Source organism: Panicum virgatum, chromosome 6N (genome assembly GCF_016808335.1).
Source record: "Panicum virgatum strain AP13 chromosome 6N, P.virgatum_v5, whole genome shotgun sequence".
In the NCBI taxonomy this organism is placed as follows: Eukaryota; Viridiplantae; Streptophyta; class Magnoliopsida; order Poales; family Poaceae; genus Panicum; species Panicum virgatum.
In genome coordinates, this window is record NC_053150.1 from 36,199,109 (window position 1) to 36,225,422 (window position 26,314).

Here is a 26,314-nt window from a genome sequence, read left to right on the forward strand (position 1 = left end):
TCCCCACCATGTGCTAAAATCGATCGATGAAGGATCAAAGGATAGATCGGCTGGTATTGGAATGTGGAGGTCATCGAACATGCTGTAGCATCTTGAGCTGGTGAGACCGTCAGGCAGATCGGCTCTGCTCTCCACCAAGTGGTGAATATGGAAGTGGGGAGGGACCTGTCCTAGGCCAAATTGCCGAGCTGCTATGACTGGTTGGTAAGATTCATAATCTGGCTTGATAATTCTATTAGAGGTGCTAATGCCAACAGGAAGGAAGCCAGGTCGGATCATTAAAGAGTTTAAATGCCGAGTGTTGTTGTCATCGGCAAAGTTGTCTAATCTGAAGCCAGTTGGGTTTTCAAAGGATTCAGATTCAGTGAATGGGAAATAGAGTGGATTATCTAATCCTTTGTAGAAGACTCTGAACCAGTTTGCTGCATCTGCTGAATTCAGTTTACTGCCAGGGAGACTAAATAAAGCTTGGCCATAGCTAGTACATCTAATTGGTTTGCCACTCTCATCAGGGAAAGAGTTCTTGGTTAGGCCTTAGAAGTTCGGAATCTGGTGCTGAAAGTACAGCTGTGCCCACAACTGAATAAACCACCAAGGGCCTCCAGTTCTCAATTTCTTTTGGTTAAGGAAGTTAGATGTCATCAAATGGAGATATCTGTAGGTTTCTCTAAGGAAAAGTTTGCCTAGGCCGATGTGATTGCCATGGGCCAGGTGATAGGCCAAAGGAAGATAGTTCTTAGTTGGAGCTAAAGAAGGGCCACAGAAGATGATGTGCTCTAGCCAAAGATTTAAGAAGGCTGTGTGTTCCTTCTCAGTCACTGGACCTTTTGTTTTCATGTGCTGATTCATGTAAGTGCTCCAGTTTGTGCAGTTAACCTTGGAAGATAGTTTGAAGGGGACTTCTGCCATTTTGTGGGCAGCTGGATTAGGAGATCCAATGTCTAGGCCAGTGATCATGGTGACATCTAGCAGAATGGGAGTCATGGGTCCATGACCAAAGAGGAAACAGTTCAGAGCATCGGACCAGAAATAGCCGATGGTTTTTAGAAGATTTTCATCTTTGTCAAGTGGAGACAATGATAAGCTAAGTGCATCGGCTATGTTCAAATCCTGCCACAAGGGCATATAAGCTTTTGCTACTCTGCTGTACCATGTAATCCAGCTCTCAGGAGGGTTAGGCCAGGCTCTTAAGCATTCGGCCCAGAGGTTCAGATCGATGTTTTGACTCACGAAAGGGATCCTATTTGCTTCACAAGAGATCAAATCTATGGGGTTTTCATGAATTCGTGGGCCAAGACAAAAAGATTTTGGGTTTGAAGGATGTGGCAAAAGGACGTCTGACACCTGAAGTTCAGAAATTTAGAAGTATGCATATGGTGTCAGGTTTCGGAATTTAAAGTTTCAGAAGCTTAATAAGCTGAGGAATACTAGAAGAATTAGGCTAAATATTACCTTCAGGCCGCAGATTGCCGCATCATCAACAGTATGATTTGTTGTCTGAGCTGCAGAGTCAGCCATGGTTCAGATCCGTTGACTTGGGGTTTGGTTGCTGTGGGCTCTGATTCGAATTCTGGATGCTTGAGGAGTTCTTGCTCGAATTTGTAGAGCTGGGTTTTCGAATTACACTCGGATTTGAGAGCTTGTTTCGAGTTCGGTTCAAGGTGGAAGTGTGACTCTACTCTTGTGCGGGTTGCTTCTAGTTTGAATTTCGTCGGCTCTTGGATATTTATAGAAGCCTGATGCGTTGCCATCGGCTTTTTGGAAAGTGAACATCAGACACACAAAATTTAAGGGAATCGATTTCATTAATAAAAGGTCATTACAAGGAAAGCCGATTGTTATAAAGGAATTAATCCTTTGGCTTTGTGATCCCCTACGATGCTACCAACATCTACCAATCGTAGGTATCTGAGTGCCTACGGCGCTTGGGGCTTCGCGCCGGTGCGTCTCCGCCGTCGTCATCGTCGTCGTCGCTGCCGCTGTTGCCGTCGTCGTCGGCACTGCTGCTGCTTCGTCCGCCGCCGCTGCTGCTTCCTTCTTTGCTCCCCTCCGTGGGGGCTTTGAGGAATTGGTGGGGGTTTCCTCCTGCCGCCGTGTCATCGCTGGAGGAGTCGATGTCTTCGGAGGAGTCGGCTCCCTCCCAAGAGAAGACGTCGTCTTCGCTGCTCTCCAGTTCCTCTTGGAACAGGAACTGGAGGTCTTCTTCTCCTTCAGTTTCGGGCCCGTCCTCCTCGGAGGCAATCCCGAAGTCGAACTCCTCTGCATCCCAGTGTAGAGGATCCAGTGCCTCGTAGGCTGCTGTTGGGTCCCATTCGGGAGTCGACTCTCGGCTCTCCGAGATAGAATCGATGGAGGAGGCGGAAAGGGAAGAAGAAGAAGAGGGAGACGAGGAAGAAGAGGAATCTCTGAAGGAGTTGGAGCCAGAGGAAGAAGAGATCGCCATGGCTGGCAGAGGAGTGGGGTTTTCTGCGCTACTGGCTTTGGGAGGAAGAAGGAGTTTGCCGTGAAGAAGAGCCGATTCGGGGTGAGATTAAATAGTGAAAAGATGGAAGACGGATCGGCAGTTTCACATTCTACGAGGAGCCAGTTGCAGAGACATTGCGTCTTCTTTGGTAGTTGCAGTGTGTTTAATGAGCATTAACGGGAAGATGAAGCGACGGAGTGGTTTTGGAACTATCATTGCCAAAACCAGGGGGCATGTGTTATTGCCATAAATTAACAGGATTAATTTATGGGCCGAAAGCAAGATGAGCTTAAAGCAGAAGATTGAAGAAGGCTTGTAAATCGGCTCCTGCGTGAGCATTTGGGCCACATGGGCCATGTATCTTTAGATTTAGTTTAAGATTAGAGATAGAGTCCGATCGGGACAAGATTAGTTTAGATTGTTTCCCAAGTCTTCGGACTATAAATATGTACCCTATGTTATTCATGAAAAAAAGGGGAACGTCATCACGTCTCGCAAACAACAATCGCAGCGTTGTTCTTGCTTTTACCTTGGTATTATTCGTACTGAAGCATTTTTTATGGCGAGTAGTACTTGTTATCTTGATGTTCGTAGCATGGCTTTTAGTAGATCTGTTGTGCTTTGTTGCTTATCATCTACGAATATCATGTTGTCTTTACGCGATAATGTCATCATCGTATACTAGCTCCTGTTGCATAGAGTTAGCTGCGTAAAGGCAACACCCTGCTTCTTTTATGTCTAGTAGATCTAATCTATTATGGTTTGCTCTTATCTCTAAGAGTTGGCGTGATATCTGTTAGATTAGGCCTTGCAAACGGGTTGGATGATCTGGTGGTGTACTAGATGCTTTATCTTAGCCTTAATAGGGATTGTTCCGGGAATCGGCTCTTGCTAGTTCTTAGGCCTCTGTTTTAGGTTCTGGTTTAGTTATCTGTTACTATCGTTAGGCCCAGTCACGTGTAGGATGTTCCGATCTAGCAGTGAAGCTTTTACCATCGTGGATTAGATTAATTAGATTTAATTGAAGAAGCTTTATAGCTATTTGCTTTGTTTATCAATATCCGGATAGATGCAGATCCAATCTGACATCGGGACTCGATCGGCTCTTCAAAGCCGATGCAAGAGTCATCCTGGGGAGCCGACCACGGCTCGGACTTATGTTTGCACGTGTTTGTGTATGCAGGCAAATCGTTGCAAAGCACGTTCGCACCTTCCTGATCGGGTATAGATCAGGTGGCACGCCCTGCGTCTTCACAAGCCGCGGCGTGTGCTGGAATTGCGGGCCGTCGATGAGGGAGCAGTGCCTGCCAGCACCCCGGCAACCTCCCGGCTCTTCGTGTTGCCTGTCGCTGCTCGCCGGTGCGTTTTGGCCGACAACAGGACCTAGGGGCATAAAGGTTGGGAGCGAGACGTGGAGATGTCACCCAACAACAAGAGTCATATGTGATATGATTAGCAAAGAGTTGCTTACCGATCTATCTAGTCTTCTAGCGGTGATGCTAAAGCTCACTAGTCGACTTGATAGTTGTGGGTCTTGAATCGCTAAGAATCAATAGAGGGATATTGATTTTAGTGGGAGTAAATTCTGTTAATTGCTTAATATCGTTCACTCCATCATGAATACGTTTGTCTTAGTATTTTGCATTATTATTTTGTTGTAGATCATGGTCCGCAATAACACACAATCCTTTTCATTGCGTTCGGTCCTTGAGAAGGACAAACTAAATGGGACTAACTATGCGGATTGGATCCACAACCTGAGTATTGTTCTCAAGGTAGAGAAAAGGGAAGATGTTCTAGATGCCCCATTACCAGAAGAGCCTGCTGATGATGCACCTGCTGAGGAAAAGACTGCTTACAGAAAGGCTTGTGACAACAACCTTGAAGTAAGCTGCCTTATTCTCGCTTGCATGGAACCTGACATACAGATGCAGTTCGAGACAAACCATGAGGCACACGATATGATCGTGGCGCTTCAGGACATGTTTCAAACTCAGGCCAGGACTAAAAGGTTCAATGTGTCCAAGGCCTTTGTCGAGAGCAAGCTGGCAGAAGGCGCTGCAGTGGGTCCGCATGTAATCAAGATGGTTGGTTACACACAGAGGTTGGAGAAGCTGGGCTTCGCACTTGGACAAGAGTTGGCCACTGATTTTATTCTCGCCTCTTTGCCGCCAAGCTATGGGAACTTCATCTCGAACTACCACATGCATGGGGCTGAGAAGGGCTTGAATGAGCTGTGCGGCTTGCTCAAGACGGTAGAGAGTGACATCAAGAAAAGCACAAGTGGTGGCCATGTGGTGGCTATCCAGAATAAGCCTACTTTCAAGAAGAAAGGTTCTTCTTGGAAGAAGAAGAAGGGCAAGGCTAAGGTTGCGAACCCCAAGCCAATCCCTACACCAAGGCTAAACCTGGACCAGCTGTAGACAAGGAGTGCTTTCATTTTCACCAACCAGGACACTGGAAGAGGAACTGCAAGCTGTACCTAGCCACACAGAAGAATTGTTCTTCCACCTCGGGTACGCTTGTTGTTCATATTACAGAAATATTTCTCGCTGACTCTTATGTTAATTCTTGGGTATTTGATACCGGATCGGTTGCTCATATATGCAATTCGATGCAGGGAATGACAAAGAGTTGAAGCGTTGAAAGAGGAGAAGTTGACTTCCGCGTCGGCAATAATGCAAGAGTTACTGCTGTGGCCGTCGGGACGATGCAACTTCACCTACCGTCAGGATTTATCTTAGAGCTTAGTAATTGTTATTTTGTTCCTAGTTTGAGTCAAAACATTCTGTCTCCTTCATGTTTGATGAAGGATGGTAATTCTTTTGCGAGTGAAAACAATGGTTGTGCTATCTCTAAGAATAATATGTTTGTGGCTTTTGCGTCCATTGTGAATGGGCTATTTGTTTTAATTCTTGATGATTCAACTATCTGTAATATTAATGCTAAAAGGCCTCGGCTTGCTGATTTGAATCCTACCTACATGTGGCATTGTCGTCTCGGTCATACAAGCGAGAAACGCATGAAGAAGCTCCATTCGGATGGACTTCTAACTTCGTTTGATTTTGAGTCATACGAGACATGCGAAGCTTGTTTGCTAGGCAAGATGACCAAGACGCCATTCACAGGTTTTCCAGAGTGAGCATCGGACTTACTGGAACTCATACATACTGATGTATGTGGACCAATGAGCTCGATTGCTAGAGGTGGATTCCAATACTTCATAACTTTCACTGATGACTTGAGTAGATATGGCTATGTCTACTTGATGAACCATAAGTCTGAAACTTTTGAAAGGTTCAAAGAATTTCAGAGTGAAGTTGAAAATCAGTGTGGCAAGAAAATTAAAGCTTTACGATCTGATCGTGGAGGTGAATATCTGAGCCACGAGTTTAGCAATCATCTAAAGAGTTGCGGAATTGTTCCACAACTTACGCCGCCTGGAACACCTCAGAGAAACGGTGTGTCTGAGTGACGTAATCGAACTCTGTTGGACATGGTTCTTTCAATGATGAGCCAGTCGGACATATCGTTATCGTTTTGGGGTTACGCTCTAGAAACAGCAGCTTTCACATTAAATAGGGTGCCATCAAAATCCGTAGATAAGACACAATATGAGATATGGACTGGCAAGACTCCTAGTTTATCTTTTCTAAAGATTTGGGGGATGTGAAGCATATGTCAAACGACTCCAGTCTGACAAGCTTGCACCCAAATCGGATAAGTGCATATTCGTGGGATACCCAAAGGAGACCTTAGGGTATTACTTCTACAATAGATCTGAGGGCAAAGTATTTATCGCTCGGAACGGAGTTTTCCTAGAGAAAGAGTTTCTCAAAGGAGAGAAAAGTGGAAGAATGGTGCAACTCGAAGAAGTTCGAGATGAGCCAATAGGACAAGACTCTACAAGTGACGCTAATGTAGCTGAACAAGTTGAGATGCCTATGGCAACAGAAGCACCTCCACAACCACGAAGGTCAGCAAGGCTGAATTATTAATGTTAGACAATGATGAGCCTATAACATATGCAGAGGTGATGGCAAACCCTGACTCTGAGAAATGGCAAGATGCCATGAAATCTGAAATAGAATCCATGAAGGAAAATCAAGTTTGGAACTGGATAGACCCGCCTGATGGTGTGAGAACCATCGAGTGCAAATGGATCTATAAGAAGAAGAAAGATATAGATGGAAATGTTCACATCTATAAAGCTCGACTTGTCGCAAAAGGTTTTCGACAAGTTCAAGGAGCTGACTACGACGAGACTTTCTCGCCCGTGGCGATGTTTAAATCTGTTCGGATTATTCTAGCTATTGCTGCATATTTCGATTATGATATATGGCAGATGGATGTCAAAACAGCTTTCCTTAATGGAAATCTGACCGAGGACGTGTATATGATGCAGCCCGAGGGTTTTGTCGATCCGACCATTGCTGGAAAGATATGCAAGCTTCAAAAATCCATTTATGGATTAACGCAAGCATCTCAGAGTTGGAATATTCATTTTTATGAAGTAGTCTAAGGGTTTGGCTTCATTAAAAACGAAGAAGAAGCTTGTGTTTATAAGAAGGAAAGTGGGAGCTATGTTGCATTTCTAATCTTGTATCTAGATGACATACTGCTGATTGGAAATAATATTCCTATGATTGAGTCCGTAAAGACTTCATTGAAAAATAGTTTTTCGATGAAGGATTTAGGAGAAGCAGCATACATACTGGGCATCAAGATCTATAGAGATAGATCAAGGAGGCATATAGGATTAAGTTAGGATACTTATATTGACAAAGTGTTGAAACGGTTCAACATGGAAGGGGCGAAGAAAGGGTTCTTGCCTATGTCACATGGCATACATCTTAGCAAGAGTCAGTGTCCTACGACAACTGATGAGTGGGATCGCATGAGCAAAGTTCCATATGCTTCACAATTGGATCTATTATGTATGCAATGATAAGTACCCGTCCAGATGTTTCTTATGCTCTAAGCGTTACAAGCAGATACCAGTCTGATCCGGGTGAGAGTCACTGGACAGCTGTGAAGAACATTCTTAAGTACTTAAGAAGAATTAAGAATGTGTTTTTAGTCTATGGAGGTGAGGAAGAGATCGTTGTAACGGGTTACACCGATGCTAGCTTCCAAACTAACAAAGATGATTCAAAGTCCCAATCAGGTTACGTGTTCACAATAAATGGTGGTGTTGTTAGCTAGAAGAGTTCCAAGCAGGAGACGGTGACCGATTATACAACAGAGCCGAGTACATCGCAGCTTCGGAAGCTGCGAAGGAAGGTGTTTGGATAAGGAAGTTCCTTATTGAGCTTGGTGTGTTCCTTAATGCCTCTAGCCAGCTGGATCTCTACTGTGACAACAGTGGAGCCATTGCGCAAGCCAAGGAGCCAAGGAATCACCAGAAGAGTAAACACGTTATGCGGCGATTTTATCTCATTCGAGAGTTCATCAATCGGGGTGAGATCAAGATATGCAAAATACACACGGACCTGAACATTTCAGATCCATTGACAAAACCCCTTCCACAGCCCAAGCATGAGAGGCACACAAGAGCAATGGGTATTAGATACATTCTGGATTGACTCTAGTGCAAGTGGGAGACTGTTGGAAATATGCCCTAGAGACAAGGACTTCGTGTGGACTTCGTGGAGGTGCTGTGCTTGCTGCACAAGGACGAGCCGTTCGTGAGGTTGTTCATGCAACTGCACTGCCGGCTTCCATCTGCACTACACCGACGCGCTACAGAAGTTCCGCAACTGCGCGTCTAGTGGTAATCCCGTGATCTATAACTGTAGTAATCCTGGTTTATGCGGTAGAAAATTTTTGTTTTTGCTACCCCATATTCCTACAACACGTAGGGTTGATCCACACAGGATCTCAGTTTTAAGTTCCTACCGGACTCCTCATCTGCCGTAGCACACGGCACAGCTGCCGGACACTTTTCCAAAACAACTCACGCCAACCCATCCATTCCCAGAAGATACACTAGTTGTGTGACCAAACCGTAACTCGCCCAGTACCGTGGGCACGGCTATTCGAATAGATTTTAACTCTGCAGAGGTGTGCAACTTTTCCCACAAGCGGGGTACCACAGCACGAACACCTTGGTGTCGGTGCATGTTGACACTCCTTAGAGCCCCAATTTATGTACCGCAAGCGCACGGATCGTGGTAGCTTTTCCCTTAGAGTACTCTGCCAAGGTTTATCAATCCATGGATCAGAAATGAACCGACTAGAGTTTACCATCTAATCTATCGAACCTATCCTAAACATGAAGCGAAGATTGCATATAAACTGAATACTTGATAGATATGAATGAAGCATAAGTGTTCATCACACCCACAACCGTAGATGAGATAACACAACCAAGGAGCTAGGGCCTATCGTCTCTAGGTACAGTTCTAGTCAGAAAGGTGATCAAAACATAGATTGCATCTCAACTAAAGGTACATGAAATCATCTCTCAGAAAGGTGGCTCGCAAGCGGCCTACTTTCCCAAGGTCGCCGGTGCGAGGTGCGTGTTAATGCCTAAGGTTTCCCAAAGCTTTACCCCAAACGCCCACCAAGTGCTCTTACTCAAAGCTCCTCCTCTTGGTGGCCGTGCAACGACTCCCATGGTACTCGCCATCGATCCTATTCCACATCATGTCGTCGCTAGAATTTTTCCCTCCGCCATGCTGTCACCACACCGGGGTAATCAACCAACTAGCTAAAACATGCTACCCCAACGTATCCGCAAGATATAGACTAGTCACCACGAATAGATCTAATCTTACTATGAACATATGGATGCATCACATATGAGAAAGAAAGCATGCATTGAAGTAGACCAAAGTCGAGACAACTAGAATAAAGAGTAGATTGATAGCACCATCGTGTGTGTACATACCCCGACGAATGTTGGGGATGACTCCCGAACTCCACCATGGCACAACCTCGTAGGGAGGCCAGGGTGGCTAGGGGTGGCCTAAGCCATCTCCTAGGTACCTTCGAAGACTTGCGGCACTGTCGTCTCCCTCCGGCCTTGGCCCTAGGTTTTCGTCGAGTTCTGGGTGGATTGATTCCCCGAGTTGAATACGGTGCGAGCTATTTATAAGCCGAGGAAGCCACCGGTCGAAGGGGAGGCCGAACTGCCTCGGAAACGGGCTAGGCCGGTCGGCCTACCCTCTTTCGGGCCAGCCTCGGTCTCATCTTCCGCCTGTAGACTACTCGCATTTTTTAGAGTTTATGTCCTTCACGATTGCACCCCTTTGGACGTCGTTATCTTGGAGATATCTTCGAGGAAAGGATAGGATAGGGAATCCTTCATTAAATCTTTATTTGCTTTGCTTAATCCCGAAGTATCTTGATCTCATCTTTTTGAGCTTGGTCCTTTGGGCTCTCTTGGAGGATGGATGTGCATGAATGGGCTTCGAATCAACATGGGCTTTGGTCCTTCCTTTGGGCTTTGGCCTTCGTCTTTCTCCGTGTTAGCGCTCGATCACGGGCTTCGTCATTTCATGCTCCAAAATAGGCCAAAAACCTGCAAAAACGAAGTTCCTCCAAAATATATGTGCAAATGTGAAAATGACCAATAATTAGGTCGGGGTTAGGACGGTTAGTGATTTTGATATTAAATTCATGCCATTATCAAGGATAAACAAGGGATAAAATGGGTACTTAAGGAGCGCCAACAGTGCAGATCCCAATAAAGCCATTACCCACCTTAGCTAGACCTGACTAGCCACCACGGGATCCACCAAGGGGTCGTCGACCTATCACCGAGGTTTAACCGGGGCATAAGTCACACAGAGCTTATCCCTTTTCATTGATCACCCGTTGCTCTCAGCTCTCTTGATGGCTATCAAACTAACTAGTGGGGTTTATGCTAAGCCGTTGCCCATACAACAGTTGAGTGGTTTGCACGAAAATGGAGTTAGGCAAGATGACACACCAACTCGGTCCTTAATTGTGACAAGATGGACATCTCCCTTCCTTGCTCAACCACACAGGTACGAGCACACCATTTGGCAATTCACACAGAAGTGCCATCCATCCCATCTAAACTCATCTTTCAAAAATTCCACATTTTCCATTCCCACACACTCACACATTTTCTTTTTATAAAATAAGTTGTACCGTGGTTAAGGTCCCAAGCGTTCTAGCAGCGATTAACGTCCAAATAGAACACATTCAGACATTAATCTAGGTGGTCAAGGAATGATTATAACAAATCAAGGGGTGGCTATCCAACCGTGTTTTCAGCAGGTAAAACACATGCAGTTTTGTAAAACAGGCCAATAGGTTGTGTTTATAAAAACTGGGACAAAGCATGCATCAAAGGGCGGGATTGAACTTGCCGTTCTCAAAGCCTTCCGGGAAGTCCTGATCAAGGTACTGTCCTTCGGGTTCGGGGTCGCGAAACTGGTCCTCGTTCACTTGTTCACAGTACTGCTCGTCGACAGGTTCTCCCTCGTTCACACCGTGATCTACGACGCACACAAGCAAGTACACAATCAAGAAAAAGAAATAAAAGTTTTATCGCTGAGCTCGAATCGGAAACAATTAAGATATAGGAATAGGAGTAATATTTTTGGGCATTTTTCTAATGGCATGGCCAACATTATATTAGAAATGGTGTGGTAAAGTTTCAGGTCAAACAGAGAATGTTTGGCGCATGAAATGACGAGTTAAAGAGGAGTTTAGGGGTTAAATAAGGATTCAGGGGCCTATTTGAAAATATTTTTGGTAGGGCAAGGGCTTGATTAGTATTTTAGAAAATATCCAGGCTATTCCGAAAAAGATCAGGGGTTTATTTAGAATTAAGTTTATACGGTGGAAGGGTTTGTTTTGGAATGTAATAAAAGGGAGGGTTTATTTTTCAAAAAGGCTAAAGAGTGGGAGGGCTCTTAAACAAATAGAAGAGAGAGGAGAGGGTTTTGGGCAAAATTTCCACTCATCTTCTTCCTCCCGTTGCCAGGAACAGAGGAGGGGTAGGGGGAGGGGGCGCCGGCGGCCATGGGGCCGGCGGCGACCGGGAAGGAGGGGGAAAGGAGGAGGGGCACCCGGGGAATCGATTCCCCTCCTCAATTTCCGAGGAGGGGGCCCACAGGGAGGGCGCGATGGCCAGGCGGCGGCCATGGCGGCGGCCATGGCGGCGGCCGGGGCTAGGGGAAAGAGCACGAGGGGGTCGAGGGGTTCCCATCCCCTCTCTCACCTCGGGCGGACAAGCAGCGAGGAGACGGCGGCCGGCTTCGGCGTGCGTGGCGGCGGCGCTGTGGCGAAGGGGAGAGGGCGTGCGGTGGCCAGGCGGCTTGTGAAGCTTGCGAGCGACCCGGAGGGCCTACTTATAGGCGAAGTAAGGCGGTGATGAGGTCGGAGCGTGTTGGTGTCGGCCGGCGAGTTTCGCGAGGCGCCATTAATGGCGTTCGGCCGCTTGCGAGCGTCGGTGGCGCGATTCGCGGCGGTGACGCGACGGCTCGGGCAGAGGGTTCCTGGAGGGTCCGGCTGCGGAGCTCGGCGTCGAGCTGTGCGGGCTCGAGCGGCGAGGCGGGGCGCTGTGCGAGCAGTGAGGCTCGGCGGGCGGCGCGATGAGCACAGGCGACGGGACAGCTCGGGCAGGCGCGAGCGTCGTGGTGCTTGACGACGGGCGGTGTGGCGTGTGGTTCACGTGGGGGCGAGGTGCGCGCAGCATGGACAGGGAGCCGGGGGCCGGTCATGCGTGGGCAAGAAGCAGAGGAGAAGGAAGGAGAGAGGAGAAGGAGGGAGAAAAGAAAAGAACAAAAGAAAAAGGAAAATGAGAGAGGAAAAAGAGAGAGGGGCGCGGCGGACTTCTCGGCGGCGATCGTGGGGCCAGTCAGGCACGCGCGGCGGTCGGGGAAAAGAAAAGATGGGACGACAATTGAAATCGGGTGTCAGGACGGCGAAAATTTCTCGGAAAGAATTAGGGGTTTAGGGATGATCGAGCTCAACGACGAAAAAGTTTTGAAGATTATTTTTAGCGCGTGTTTTATTTTGGTAGATTTTTTGGGATGTCACAAACCTAGCCCACTTAAAATGAATCTCGTCCTCGAGATTCGGCTGGCTCCTAAACAAATGGGGAAACTCTTTCTTCAGGGCATCTTCCCGCTCCCATGTGGCTTCTTCTACTCCGTGTCTGCTCCACTGAACCCTGCAAATCCGTACTTCGGAGTTTCTTGTCCTCCTAGTGACAGTGTCCAAAATCTTAACAGGTACTTCCTGGTACCGAAGGTCTGGTTGTAGATCTATTTCTTCTTTTGGCACATGCTCTTTCTCAGCTACCCTCAAACATCTCCTTAGCTGGGATACATGGAACACTGGGTATATATCTGACATTCCTTCTGGTAGCTCCAGATGGTATGCTACAACTCCGACTTTCCTCAGAACTTGGTACGGTCCAACGTACCGAGGGGCCAACTTTCCTTGTACCTGGAATCTTCGAGTTCCCCGAATAGGCGAAACCTTAAGGTAGACGAACTCTCCCGGGTTGAAGCTTATTTCTCGTCTCTTCTTGTCTGCGTAGCTCTTCTGTCGAGACAGGGCGGCCTTCAGCTTTTCTCTAATCTCGGCCACTCTTTCTTCCACTTCCTTTATGAGTGCGGGTCCTACTAAGGCACGTTCTCCAACTTCTTCCATAAAAAGCTTCGAATGGTGACATGCCCAAGCTTGCTTGATAACCGTTGTTGTATGAAAATTCCGCATAGGGCAAACTTTGCTCCCAATCATTGCCATAGCTAAGGACACATGCTCTCAACATATCCTCATAATCTGATTTACCCTTTCTGTTTGGCCATCCATTTGTGGGTGATAAGCGGAGCTGAAATCTAATTTGGTGTCGATGGCTTTATGCAAGCTTTTCCAAAACCTAGAGGTGAATTGGGTCCCTCTATCTGAAATAATTCTACTAGGCACACCATGCAACTTTACTATGTTTTCCATATAAAGCTTGGCTAGTTTTTCTCCACCGTAATTGGTCCGCACGGGTATGAAATGAGCCACTTTAGTAAGTCGGTCCACTATTACCCATATGGAGTCATGTCCTTTCTGTGTTCTGGGCAAACCCACTACAAAGTCCATTCCTATCTCATCCCATTTCCAAACTGGGATGGGTAGGGGTTGCAACAATCCTGCTGGCTTCTGATGTTCGGCCTTGATCCTTTGAAAAGTATCACAATGGGCGACAAACTGTGCAATATCCGCCTTCATTCCCTTCCACCAATATTTTTGTTTTATGTCCATATACATCTTGGTGGATCCTGGGTGGATGGAGTAGGCCGAGTTATGGGCTTCATCCATGATTATTTGCCGGAAGTCTCCTTCCTAGGGCACACAAATCTTATTTGTATACCATAAAATTCCCTCATTATCCACTCTAAAATCTGGTGCCTTATTTTCTCCAGTCTGCATTTGGATTTCCATCAAGTCCTTGTCCGAATTTTGGGATTTTCTAATTTTATCCTCCAGAGTGGGTTGAATGCTCATCTTGCGAATGGAACCTCGAGGGACAATGTGCACATTCAATCGTGCCATTTCTTCCTGCAGATGGGCATCCTTGGGTCCATAAGATTTCCGGCTTAAGGTATCGGCTACCACATTAGCTTTGCCAGGGTGGTAATGAATTTCCACATTATAATCCTTAACCAGTTCTAATCACCTTCTTTGCCTTAAGTTCAAATCTGGCTGGGTGAAAATATACTTCAAACTCTTATGGTCGGTATAGATCTCGCACTTATTACCGATTAGATAATGCCTCCAAATCTTGAGGGCATGCACTACGGCTGCAAACTCCAGATCATGTGTTGGGTAGTTCTGCTCATGAGGCCTGAGCTATCTAGGAGCATAAGCCACTACCTTCCCGTCCTGCATGAGGACACATCCTAATCCTTGTTGGGATGCATCACAGTAGATGACAAAGTCCCAATGAATATCTGATAGGGTCAGCACTGGGGCGGTTGTGAACTTATTCTTCAATTCCTGGAAACTCCTCTCGTAGGACTCCGTCCAAACAAACTTATTTTCCTTCTTAAGCCGCTCTGTCATGGGCCGGGCTACCTTGGAAAATCCTTCAACGAATCTTCGATAATACCCAGCTAATCCAAGAAAGCTTCTGATTTCACTAACATTGGTCGGTTGCTGCCAGTTGGAAATTGCTTCGAACTTCCCGGGGTCCACTGTTACTCCTTCTACGGTCAGAATATGACCAAGGAAAGCTACTTTCTGAAGCCAGAATTCACACTTGCTGAATTTGGCATATAGCTTATGTACCCTCAGCCTTTCCAACACTACCAGCAGATGTTGCTCATGTTCCTGGACACTCTTGGAGTAAATAAGTATGTCGTCAATAAAGACTACGATAAACTTATCTAACTCGTCCATAAACACCTTGTTCATGAGATTCATGAAATAAGCAGGTGCATTGGTGAGTCCAAAAGACATCACCGTAAACTCAAACTGCCCGTAACGGGTGACAAAAGCTGTCTTTGGAATGTCACTTTCTCTAATCTTGAGCTGAAAATATCCTGACCTCAGATCAATCTTGGAGAAGTACTTGGCTCCTTTTAGTTGATCGAAAAGGTCATCAATCCTGGGGAGGGGGTACTTATTCTTGATGCTAACTTCGTTCAGTGCCCGGTAATCTACACACAACCTCATACTCCCATATTTCTTCTTGACAAATAGCACTGGGGCTCCCCAAGGCGACGAGCTTGGTCTGATGAAGCCAATTCGTTGTAGTTCTTCCAGTTGCTTATTTAATTCTGCCAATTCAGAGGCTGCCATCCCATAGGGTCTCTTGGCTATAGGAGAGGTTCCAGGGACAAGATCGATGACAAACTCTATATCCCTATCTGGTGGCATTCCGGGAAGTTCTTCAGGGAAAACATCTGGGTATTCGTTTACTACTGGGACTTCTTCCAAGGACTTAGCTTCCATGCCAAACACCATCGGGTCTGGTCCACTTCCCCAGGTATGGTAGGTCACTCGTACTCCTTCTGGGTTCGTTAGGTGTACCACCTTGTCAGTACAACCTATGAGACCATTGTGTAGGCTCAACTAGTCCATTCCAAGGATCACATCTATTTCTTTAGACTTAAGTACTACTAGGTCTGCTAGAAATTTTACCCCACTTAAATTGATCCTTACCCGTAGACAACCTAGTTGACACTTGATGTCACCTCCAGGCGTTCGGGTTAATAGGGGTGTTTTTAGTAGTACTGTAGGTATATTGTGCTTTTCCACAAAACCTGAGGATATGAACAAGTGTGATGCTCAGGAATCAAATAGTACTGTTGCAAGTGATGAGCTGACTGGGTACTCACCGAGCACTACGCCCTGAGCTCCTTGAGCCTCCTGCGTGTTGATGTTGTTGACGCGGGCTCGTCCAAATGACTGCTGGGGCTACCTCACCTGCTGACTGTTGTTGTTGGTGTTATTGTTGTTGCGGATGGGCACTCGATTGGCACCTGACAGAACTGGCCTTGGTCCATTCACCGAGTTGGAGAAGGCTGAGGCTGCTGGCTTGTTGTTGGCATACGGGCAGCTAGCAATGAAATGCCCTGTCTCGCGGCAGTTGAAGCAGGCCCTAGCATTGTTGTTGGTGGTGGTGACTTGGCTTGCATTGCTCTGCTGGGCTTTCATGGTGTTCTGGCTCCTGAACTGTGTGTTAGGGGCTTGTGGGCCTGGCACCTGAGACTGAGTCCAATACTGTATTGGGGCCTGAGATCTTGGTGCAGTGTAGCTGAAGCTTCTTGGTTTCTGAAAGCGGTCCTACTAGCGGGCCTTGCTTTCCAGAAACTTGCGCTTGTTATCCTTCCTCTCTTCAGCTTTGGCCCTTTCTGTGAGAATGGCCTTGTTCATCAGAGTGTTGAAGTCCGGGTAGATCTGAGGGGTAAGCAAGGTCCGGAGTTCTGGGCTCAATCCCTTGTTGAACATGTCCTGCTTCTTTTCATCATTGTCCACTTCTTCTGGTGCATATCGGGCCAGCTCCATGAACTGGTAGGTGTACTCTTCTACTGACATGCTTCTTTACTGCAGTGCGCGGAACTCATCCGCCTTGCACTTCATGGTGGCCGAGGGGATATGATAGCGGCGGAACTCCTTCACAAATTCCTTCCAAGTGATGGTGGAGGCATCTTCGGCTGCGGCACAGTAATTCTGCCATCAGGCTAAGGTAGTCCCGGTGAGTTGGTTGGCTGCTAGAAGAACTTTGTCTCGATCTTGGCATTCGAATGGCTCGAGCTTTCTCTGGATCACACGTAGCCAGTCATCTTCATCCAAGGGGTTGCTGGATTCGGCGAAGGTGGGTGGCTTGGTCCTCAGAAAGGCTGTCAGCTTGTCATTCATGGTCTGCTCTCGTGGCCGCTTATTGATGAGGGCATTGGCCAGTGTTTCTAGTATGAGGGTCTGGTTGTGAATTATTTGTGCCAGGTCCCTGAGAGGTGGTGGTGGTGGCAGTGGCACTTCTCCTTGATTTTCTCCTCCGTTCTAGCTCACTTCCTGTTCTTCTTGAAGAGGGTTCTGTCCATTAGGTTGTCCTCCCGCGCCAGCGGCTGCAGGGGTCCGATTGCGGGAGGCCCTCGTACCGCTTCGGGAAGCCATCTGTAGATTGGGTAGAGTCTTAGTGAGATTGGGATTAGAATTAAGTGATGATTAAGACAGAATATACCTTCCGCCGAAAAGCACACAAACTAACAATGAACATGCAAGCTAGCAAGCAACAAGCACAAGCAACTTTATTACTGCGAGGGGGGCACAACATTGGCGAAAGGCCAAAACGCATATTACACGACCGGGTACAAAGGTCACAACTAAGGGTACGACTTAAGCCAAAAGGGCCGGGAGGGTACAACACTAGGGTGGCATCGGGCATTCTACTCGCGGGGCGAGCCTTCTTCCGGGGCGGAACGTGCATCCAGGGGAACAGACAACTCGCCGTCTTCTATGTTTCCATTTAATAGGAGTTGGACAGCAACTTCTCCTTCAACGGCGGCAGTAGACCCTTCAAGGTTCTCGGGCGGGGCTTATGGGGTTCTCAAGAGTGGTCCCCATCTTATGACGGGCGTCCCGAGTAGAACATGGTCTTCCCCAATTGCCGGGACAGGCGCTCCACTTCTGGTCCATTCTTGCATATGCCGGTCCCGGGCCTGCCTAAGGCTCTCCTGGGCAACCGCTTCGCTGCTGACCGCGGCTGCAGCTCTTGCCCTAGTTTGGGCTGCCCGGATCTATTGCAGTCTTACCACGAGCTCTGCTTGCTCGGCTCGATGGGTCTGCTCCCTCAAGATGCTGGCTTGCTCGTCAAAGAGCTGATCCAAGGAGGCTAGGTAGGTAGCCACTTGGTACAGTGGGTCTTCTTCATGGTGGCGCCGTTCCAGGCTTCTCATGCGAGCTTCCCAAACTGGAGTTCTGATGGCCGGAGGGAAGAACCTCATCAGAGTGGGGGCGAGGTGTCCTTCAAAAATCCAACACAGATAACGGAGTGCATTCCTGACGGCCAAGGGATAGGTGTCTTGGTGCCTAAACCTCGTGGCGGTCACACGCCATTGCTGGATGTTGGGGTAGCGGTCACTTCTGGCGATGACCAGGATTACCTTGTAGCGGAGGGTACCATGATGCTCGTACTCCCTGCTGTAGTACCTTGGGCGTTTCGTAACACCAAGGATTTCCAGGGCATTGATCAAGAGGCTGGGGAAGCTAGGTGCAGCCTGGCAATTGCCCTGGGTCCATCCTTCCTCAGCCATCTGAAATAAGGATAGAGTGAACAAGCTTGCACAAATATTTGGATACAAAGGGGATAGATGATAATTATTATTATAACATGGTGAGGTACAGTTTCCATGGATACACGATTATTAGGATAGGGGTTCTAGCTTGGAGCGCTACTCTCCTCTCATGGGGACTCTTTCTCGATCCGGATAGGGCGTTTCTTTGGTGGAAGACACTGTTCCATCACATCAACTTCGGTCTGAGCACCCCTATCCCAATGGGTTTCTTCGGGTTCTTCTTCTATCCACCCACCTACTCCTCTGTGAGCCTTGTGTTCTTGCCATTGGGCTTGGAGAGCGGCTAGGGAATACTCGGCTTGTACGGCTCTTGTCCGTTGTTCCTCCATTTCTTGGGTTGCCTTTTCTGCTTTGTGGATTTGGTTCTTTAGTTGTTCCGCCTGTTTGCGGTAGAGTTCATCCAGGCCGGTGAGGTAGATGGATAGGTGGGAGACCGTATCTTCTAGGTCTTCTTCTTCTCTCCCGAGTCCTCTCATTCGGGCAATCCATGAGCGTCCTCTTTCTCCAGTAGGCGGGAAAAATCCCATAGGAGTCTGCTTGAAAGCATCTAGGGCCCTAATTCGAGTTTTGGTAATTAATGACAACGGTTTGTGGATTAACGATTTCATTTGAGATAATAAGTATAGGTTGATCCACGGATGAAAGAGATTTGGTTGTGAACGTGTGGAGTTTTGGAGATGATAAGCAAAGCTTGGGCTCAAGGCAAAGGTATAAAATAGGGGTTTTGTATTTTACCGGTCACAAGGTGTTTAGTGGATGAAAAGTGACCGTATTTGTTGGATAGATAGCCGTACTATCAAGAGGGGTCGAGTACTCGTGCTTGACGGGTCGTTAGTGCCATTTTTCTCAAAATATCTAGGTGCATGCATGAGGGCTAACGTCATTTTTGAAAAGATTTGAAAAAGATCAAGTTTGAGAGCTGACTGCACAAGCGCGGACAGTCCGCTCCATGGAGCGAGGACAGTCCGCTCCATGGAGCGCGGACGATCCGCACTCGTACCAGAGAGCATGTTTGGCTTTGGTGGAAATTAGATGTGACTGGCGGACAGTCCGGCCCAGGTGGGCGGACGGTCCGCAGTTCTAACTCAATTTGTACCAGAGAGGGTGTTTTCTCTGGTTGAGGTTATGACCTGTGCGGCGGATGGTTCGTCCCTGGGGCGCGGACGGTCCGCAGGCCTTGTTCAAAATTGTACCAGAGACGATGTTCGTCTCTGGTGGTGTGGAACACATAACTGCGAACAATCCGCCCCTGGGGCGCGGACGGTCCATCAGGGTTGCAACGGCTAGTTCTGACACGCATTAAATGCACTCTGACTCACTGGTTTATAACAGCGGACGGTCCGGTTTTTGAACCACGTACGGTCCGCGACTTCTCAGAAAAGAGTGTAACGGCTAGTTTTTTTAAGGGATTTCTATATATACCCAATGCCCGGCCATTGGGTCACTCTCTTGGCCATTTGGACTGCATACTTGACACTATAGAACTAAGGCATCCCTCTCTCACACACACTTGCTTAGAGATTGCATTCTTGAGGGTGTGAGGGCTTCCTAGTGCATTGCATCAAGAGTTTGAGCTTTGTGGCACTAGGGAAACTTCAAGCAAGCGTCATCGACTTGTTACTCTTAGGAGTTGCCGCTCCCTAGATGGCTTGGAGAAGAGGATTTCGTGGAGCTCCTCCAAGGAGAGTGTTGAGGAGCCCCGATTTCGGTTGTGAGAGGTCTTGTGCTCACCTCATCAGAGTGGTGAAGAGCAACTCTAGCGGAATCGAGGTGTGGAGCGGTTCCTTGATTCAAGCCGGCTCAAGATCAAGAGGTTATTGATAGAGGAGTAGTTGATTCTTGGAATCCACCTCAACGTGGATTAGGGGTGACCGGCAAGTCATCGACACCACGGGATAAATTCTTGTGACAAGCTTGATTACTTCTCTTGCTCACTTTAATTCATGTTTTTACTTTGAGCAATTTACTTTACTAGAGCTTAATTTGTATCTTGTCACCCTAGGTTGCAAACCCATCTAGAGATAGTAGTAGCATGACATAGGGCTTTCCTTTGTTACTAATTAAATTTCTCTAGTGTTGTTGGTTTTAGATTTTAAACTGCCTATTCACCCCCCTCTAGTAGGTGTTTTTGATCCTACAAGTGGTATCAGAGCTAAGTACTCCATTAATTGCGGATTTAACCAACTTGGTGTAGAACAATGACTAGTGATAATGGGATTCATGTTGAGATGCCACCGTTCTTTGATGGGAACAATTATGATTATTGGAAAACTAGTGTGACACCTCAGGTGTCAGTACACTTAAATACAGATCACTGTACCTCATTTAAACTTAAAAGAAAAATGTGGGCAATTAATTCAAAGAGAAGGGGTCAAATAAAAGTCAAAGTATACAAAAGAAATTAAAGGAGAAAGAAAAAGGAGTGAAAAGCTACTCAAATTTCAATTCAAAAACGTGCACAAAATTTTAGTTGGCTCATGAGAGGTACTTCAATTGACATGTGCTCAATTGAACTTCAGCCAAAAACAAATCAAAAACTGAATAAAATCAAAGCCCTTTTGTGCATGTTTGAAAATTTACAAATAGTTCAAAATGTGAGTTTCAAATGAAAATTTGCATAACACAAAAGTTGTAGATCTTGAAAAGTTATGCAAAATTGGTATTCAACACTTTTTCATTTGAGCCCTCTAAGTAGGAGATATTTTTAGTTTACCGAGAGGTCCCTAAATTTTCAGAAATCACAAAAAGGCCCTCACCTCCATCTCTCTCCTCTCGGGTGCTCTGTTTCGCCCGCCGCCCGCCGTATGGCGCCGGTGGACCTCGTCCACGGTGCGTCCGCCGCCAAATGGACCCGGGGAACCCCTCCAGCGCCACCTGGCCTGCCCCTTGGCACCTTCCCACGCTAACACGCGTCCCAGACGCCCTCCCGAGCTGCCACACCGCCCCGCCATGCGCAGCGCCGCCTGCTCGCTCCGCCCGCTCGCCGTCGAGTCGCCCCGGACCAAACCAGCCTCCCCCAAAGGCCATCCCCTCGCCCAGGTGCTCTCTGGCCTATAAGTACCCCCAGAGCCCCGCCGTCGCGCGGCTTCCACTCCTTCTTCCTCCTCCTGCCGTCCGTCATGGCCAGCCAGATCTAGCTCGCGCGGACCGGCCACCACAGTCCCGCATTGCTCCATCCAACCACCCCAACAGCTTCTCCACCTTTCAGTTGAGCTCCATGCGCGCGGAATCGAACCCAAACCCTTTCCCGTCGCCGTTCCCCTTTTGCGCCGCCGCCGGTAAGCTCGGGCTCACCGCGGACCGGCCAACCCAGAGGGAGAACGTGCACGAGAGCTACCCCTGGAGCTTCATCACGCTCTCGCGGTGCTTGTGCGCGCGACGTTCCTCTACCCCGAGCCCTCCTTCCCCTACGACGCCGGTGACCTGAACATCTTCTCCGCCATTAACCCCGACGAGCTTGCTTCCGTTCACCCAGCACTCGAACGCCGACCGGGGTAGGTGTTCCTCGATCTCCTCTCTCCCACGCGCCTCCCCGTTGCAGCCCCGGTAAGCCCTGCCTAGCAGAACACCACCGGCAAGATGCAGCGGCGGAGAAGGCCGGTGAAGGACCCAGTTGGAATTTGTTTTTTTCGCTCAAGGGTGTGTTTGCAAGATTTCCAGTGTATGTCAGTGAACTTCTAAAATGCTAAACAATGAACTTTGGAAAAATTATGCTAACTCATGTTAATTTAAATGCATAACTAATTTATCTGGTGGGTATAAAGCTTGATAATTTTTCTGGAGTAGGTTCAGCTCATGCCTAGGCTCTGGTAAAAATTTGAGAACTATATCCCTAGTATAACTCTCTGTAGAATTAATCTTAGTTAAAAGTTTGCTAAATTTGTTATTTTTGTCACCTCTGCTGTATAAGTGAATAAAATCTCGATAAATTACAGTACTGAGTAGATGCTTTGTAGATGCTCCCATAAAATTTGTAGCACTAGAAACCATGTCAAACGTTCTGTGCAAAAAGGTGAAGCAACTAGAGTAATCTACTTACATGAATAGTTATGGTAATTGCTTTATGGTTAGATGCTGAGATTTATACCATAGATGCTAAAGTTTGGATCTGTGTTACTTTAATTTTTCATCACTAGCTCATGAGTAGATTTGTTGTTATGAAATAGTGAAAGCATGCTATGTTTTAATATTGAAAATGAAAAACAAACCCACACTCATTCATGAAGAAACATAGTTGTGTTTACTACTCTATAAATGACTGCCCATGAAATGAAATATTGTGACCATCACTAAATTAACTTTTGTTGAACTACAACTTTATCATGAAGGAAAGAAATCGTTATTCAGGAATAACTCATAATCTTGCATTGCATATAGAAATGGTTAATCTCGCGGACGGTGACTACGAATTGTTGCCCGCGAACTCTCGTGTTGATCAAGAGGTTAATTTGACCTGTACTAACTTATCTCAAGACCTGGGCCAAGCCCCAGAGGTTTTTCTGCCTGACAATGCCCAAGAAGGCAAGCCCCGGTGCATAATTCAACTATTTTCTGAGTTATTATTCATCCAGCTTTTTATAATGTGTTGTAATAAGTTTATTTCTGCATTTTAGTTTTCTAGGCGTTGATCGAAAACCTTAGATGCATGATCCCTAGGTACCTATGTTTGATACCCGGATCTTTTATCGACTAGTTGTCATGCTAATTAGGTACGGTAGAAGTCGAGGGGTTTCCTGCCTCTCGCGAGCAAATAGGAATTTTACTGACTTTAATTCCTGCTGAAATATAAGGACAACGGGCGGGGTTGTGTAGTTGTGATACCCCGCTGGTGTAGTCAAAAAATGGTTAAGGTCGCGGTGTGTGGCTCATTTCGTTAGGCGTTTGAAAATACTAGCCACATGCCGAGAAATATGGTAATTGGTAAGCTTAAGTACCTGATTGGACCGGCGAGTGGAACGACCCTTCACCCTCTTGGTAGAAGTAGGTTTTATTTTTGTTCGGACGTACGGGTGCAGAGACGTCGGGCTCTGTAGTCGGGGAGGGTGATCCGGATCCACGGACTGGAAAGAAAGGGGAACTGTAGCATGGGTGGGAGCGAAGTTGATCCCCATGCGTGTGGTCTAGGTTCCCCTGGCCAGGTTGAAATTCGATTTAGAATCGTCCGCTTCTCACGGCATGAGATTGCTTAATGTTTTCGGTCACACAGAGTAACAAGTGGAGCATGATGATGATAATACTGCTGGTTGATTAAATGGTTGCTCTACCATGTTTGTGTAGAGTTAGATGCAAACTTAGAATGGTTAATCCAACTAGAAGATGGCTAATTAAATCTGAAAATAAGGATCAACATTTAGTGTCCTTTTTGGCAAAACAAACCCCACCAACCAAAAAGCCTTGCATGTCTAGTTATCAGACTATGTTATATCCGGTGACGGGTCAGTCTTGCTGAGTATTAGTATACTCAGCCTTGCTTGTGGCACTGTTTTTCAGGTACTAACTTCGAAGATCTGTTTGCAAGTCTTACTTGGCCGTGTACCTTGCCTCCGGGTTGGTCTGTTGAGTGGGATGGTCCTTCAGCTGGTGCTGACCACCCTCCCGCTGAGTGACGCTTTCGTACGGTCTTATCGATGTGTCACGTATTTCGCTAGTTATCTTTTAATGCTTCCGTCGGACAATGAGACTTGAATAATATGAGTAGTTGGAACTCTATAGTACTTCGCTACTCTGAACATGGTTTGTAATAAATTTCCTTTCCACTGCAATCACTCTGAGATGTATGAAATGTTCTGTGTTGTAATCTCTGGGCTCACCTTCGTGTGAGTGTTGTCTGCTGATCCTGGAATAGCATGGCTTTTATCGAGGCTTCACTCGAGGAACTACCGGTGAGTGCCAAATTGGGTCAGAGTTGCTTAGTAACAAAGATCAGTGCACCCGGGCCCAGTAGTTTTGGGTGGTTCCGCAACAGCTGGCACCAGAGCTCGCAGACAGCCTACCAGAGATGACAGCCTCGGTTTTCAAAACCACAAATTAAAACTTGAATTCAAAATTACTAAAGTTTTTGAAAGAGTTTAGGATCTCCAAGGATAAGTCTAGGACGTAAAGCCCTAGGGGATCTTATGGTTATAATCAGGTGGCTTATATTGTATGGCTAACTTCCAGCACATTACTTTACAGTATTTAAATTCCGTAATTTAAATTCTGCAACTACATCGTCGCCGCGAAGGTATGCTTACTCAGTCAGCTGAGGGAGTCTGACCTTCCCATCGGTGATGCGAGCTGAACGCTGGAGCTCAAGCATTGGCCTACTTGAGCTGCTACCCATGTACCAACTTCGGTTGATTATATGGGGAGTAATGGTTCGAAATTGGAATTCAATTCCACGTCAAAGATGGTACTCAGTCAATACGTTGTTTTAATGACGTATGCTTAACGTTGTCCATACGGCGGTAATTGTATGGATGCCGATTCTATAGTAATCGGTAATGTATGGGAACGCTTTTGTGGGTGCCGGCACGGAATGTTCAATTTATATATTGTCAATTTTCTGCAGGTACGCTAACTCGAAATCAAATTTTAGGCTATGTAGCTATATCGAGTAGTTACATAGTGAGAGACGTAATATGTATGCCACCAAAGTCAATTGCGTAAGACCAAGGTTACTTGGTAATTCTTTTCCTTAGTGAGGGTGGATAGGTTTTGCATTCATCCTTAAAATTGTTAACAAAGAAATCTTTGGAAGGAATCGCAATCAAATCGGCTAAAACCCTATCTTAAGGAGCATCTAGATAGTCTGCAAATTCAGGGAAATTTGGTTTCCACGAATTTTAACCCTCTGTTAAAGTACTCAAATTAACTTGAGGTAGTAAGACTAAATGAGGTTCCTTAAGTTATCAAACTCTTGTAAACGTTTGAGAATTTTTGAAGCCTTCTAGCTTGGTAATTATGCTTTTAGATCAACCCTGTGTAAAACTGGCAACTCTGAACAGTATGTACAAACTGAAATTTTTCGACCTTCATAAGTTGTTCAAATGAAAAATCGTTCAACATGAAAGTTGTAGACAACTAAGTGATGAACTTACCATAAAACTTTTAATTATTTTAGACAAATGGTTTGGGAGTGGTGGTTAAAATACACCCTCTCTAGGCACCCAGTTTTTCCTGATTGACGTCATTCTGAAAACCTGAGCATATAACCCCCCTGGAGTCCAAATTGATCTTAGTGATGACTAGATGAATCGTTCCTTATTATCATAGGGATCTTTTATAAATTTTTGAGAATTTTCGGAGCAAAGTATCTATTATTTTGGCAATTTCTTTCACTGTCCAGAGTCAGCTATTCCTTATTACCCTTGGCTGATCCATCGGTCTTTTGTTGGGACAGATGGAGGAGCTGCTGGTTGTTGACGCGCAGGGGCACGTGCACTCCACTTGCTTGCACTGGGATGGATTTCCTCGCCATCTTTGGGAGCTTTTGAGTGCAGCCGGTTACCTCCAGCCACCGATTTACGATGGCCACGAGTTTGTGGAGGAAGGAGTTTGTCGCTGCAGTGTGACAATGGTGATCCCGCAACACCCGCTCAACGGGTGGGAGCCGATCATGACTCAGGTGGTCGGTCACTATCTGCTGGACACTTGGGAGCTTACCGCCATGAGGGCGATGACCACTTTTTGCTCTTCGCACCCTCTGGAGGTGGTTCTGACCGCGTTCGGGTTGTTCCCTGCACCTGACCCGACAGACCCGCTTTGGCTTGACCGGATGGCACACGTGGACGTCATCGCTACCCTCGACCCAGTCGGGGCACTTTGGACGACAACGATGTGCTTGGACGGTCTCTACAGACTTCACACCTACTAGAGTTACGCCGTCGCTCAGTTGGTGGACCAGGCTCGGGCCTTGCACCTGACGGTCCAACTGAGAGACAAGCAGCTTCAGGAGGCTGGTGCCGAGCTCGAGAGCAGGGCTGCTCTTATCGCCCAGCTCCACGGCCAGGTTCACGAGCTTCAGTACACGGTGATGGATCGTGACGCTACGATCAACTTCTTGGAGGACCAGTTTCACGACCTTCAGCTT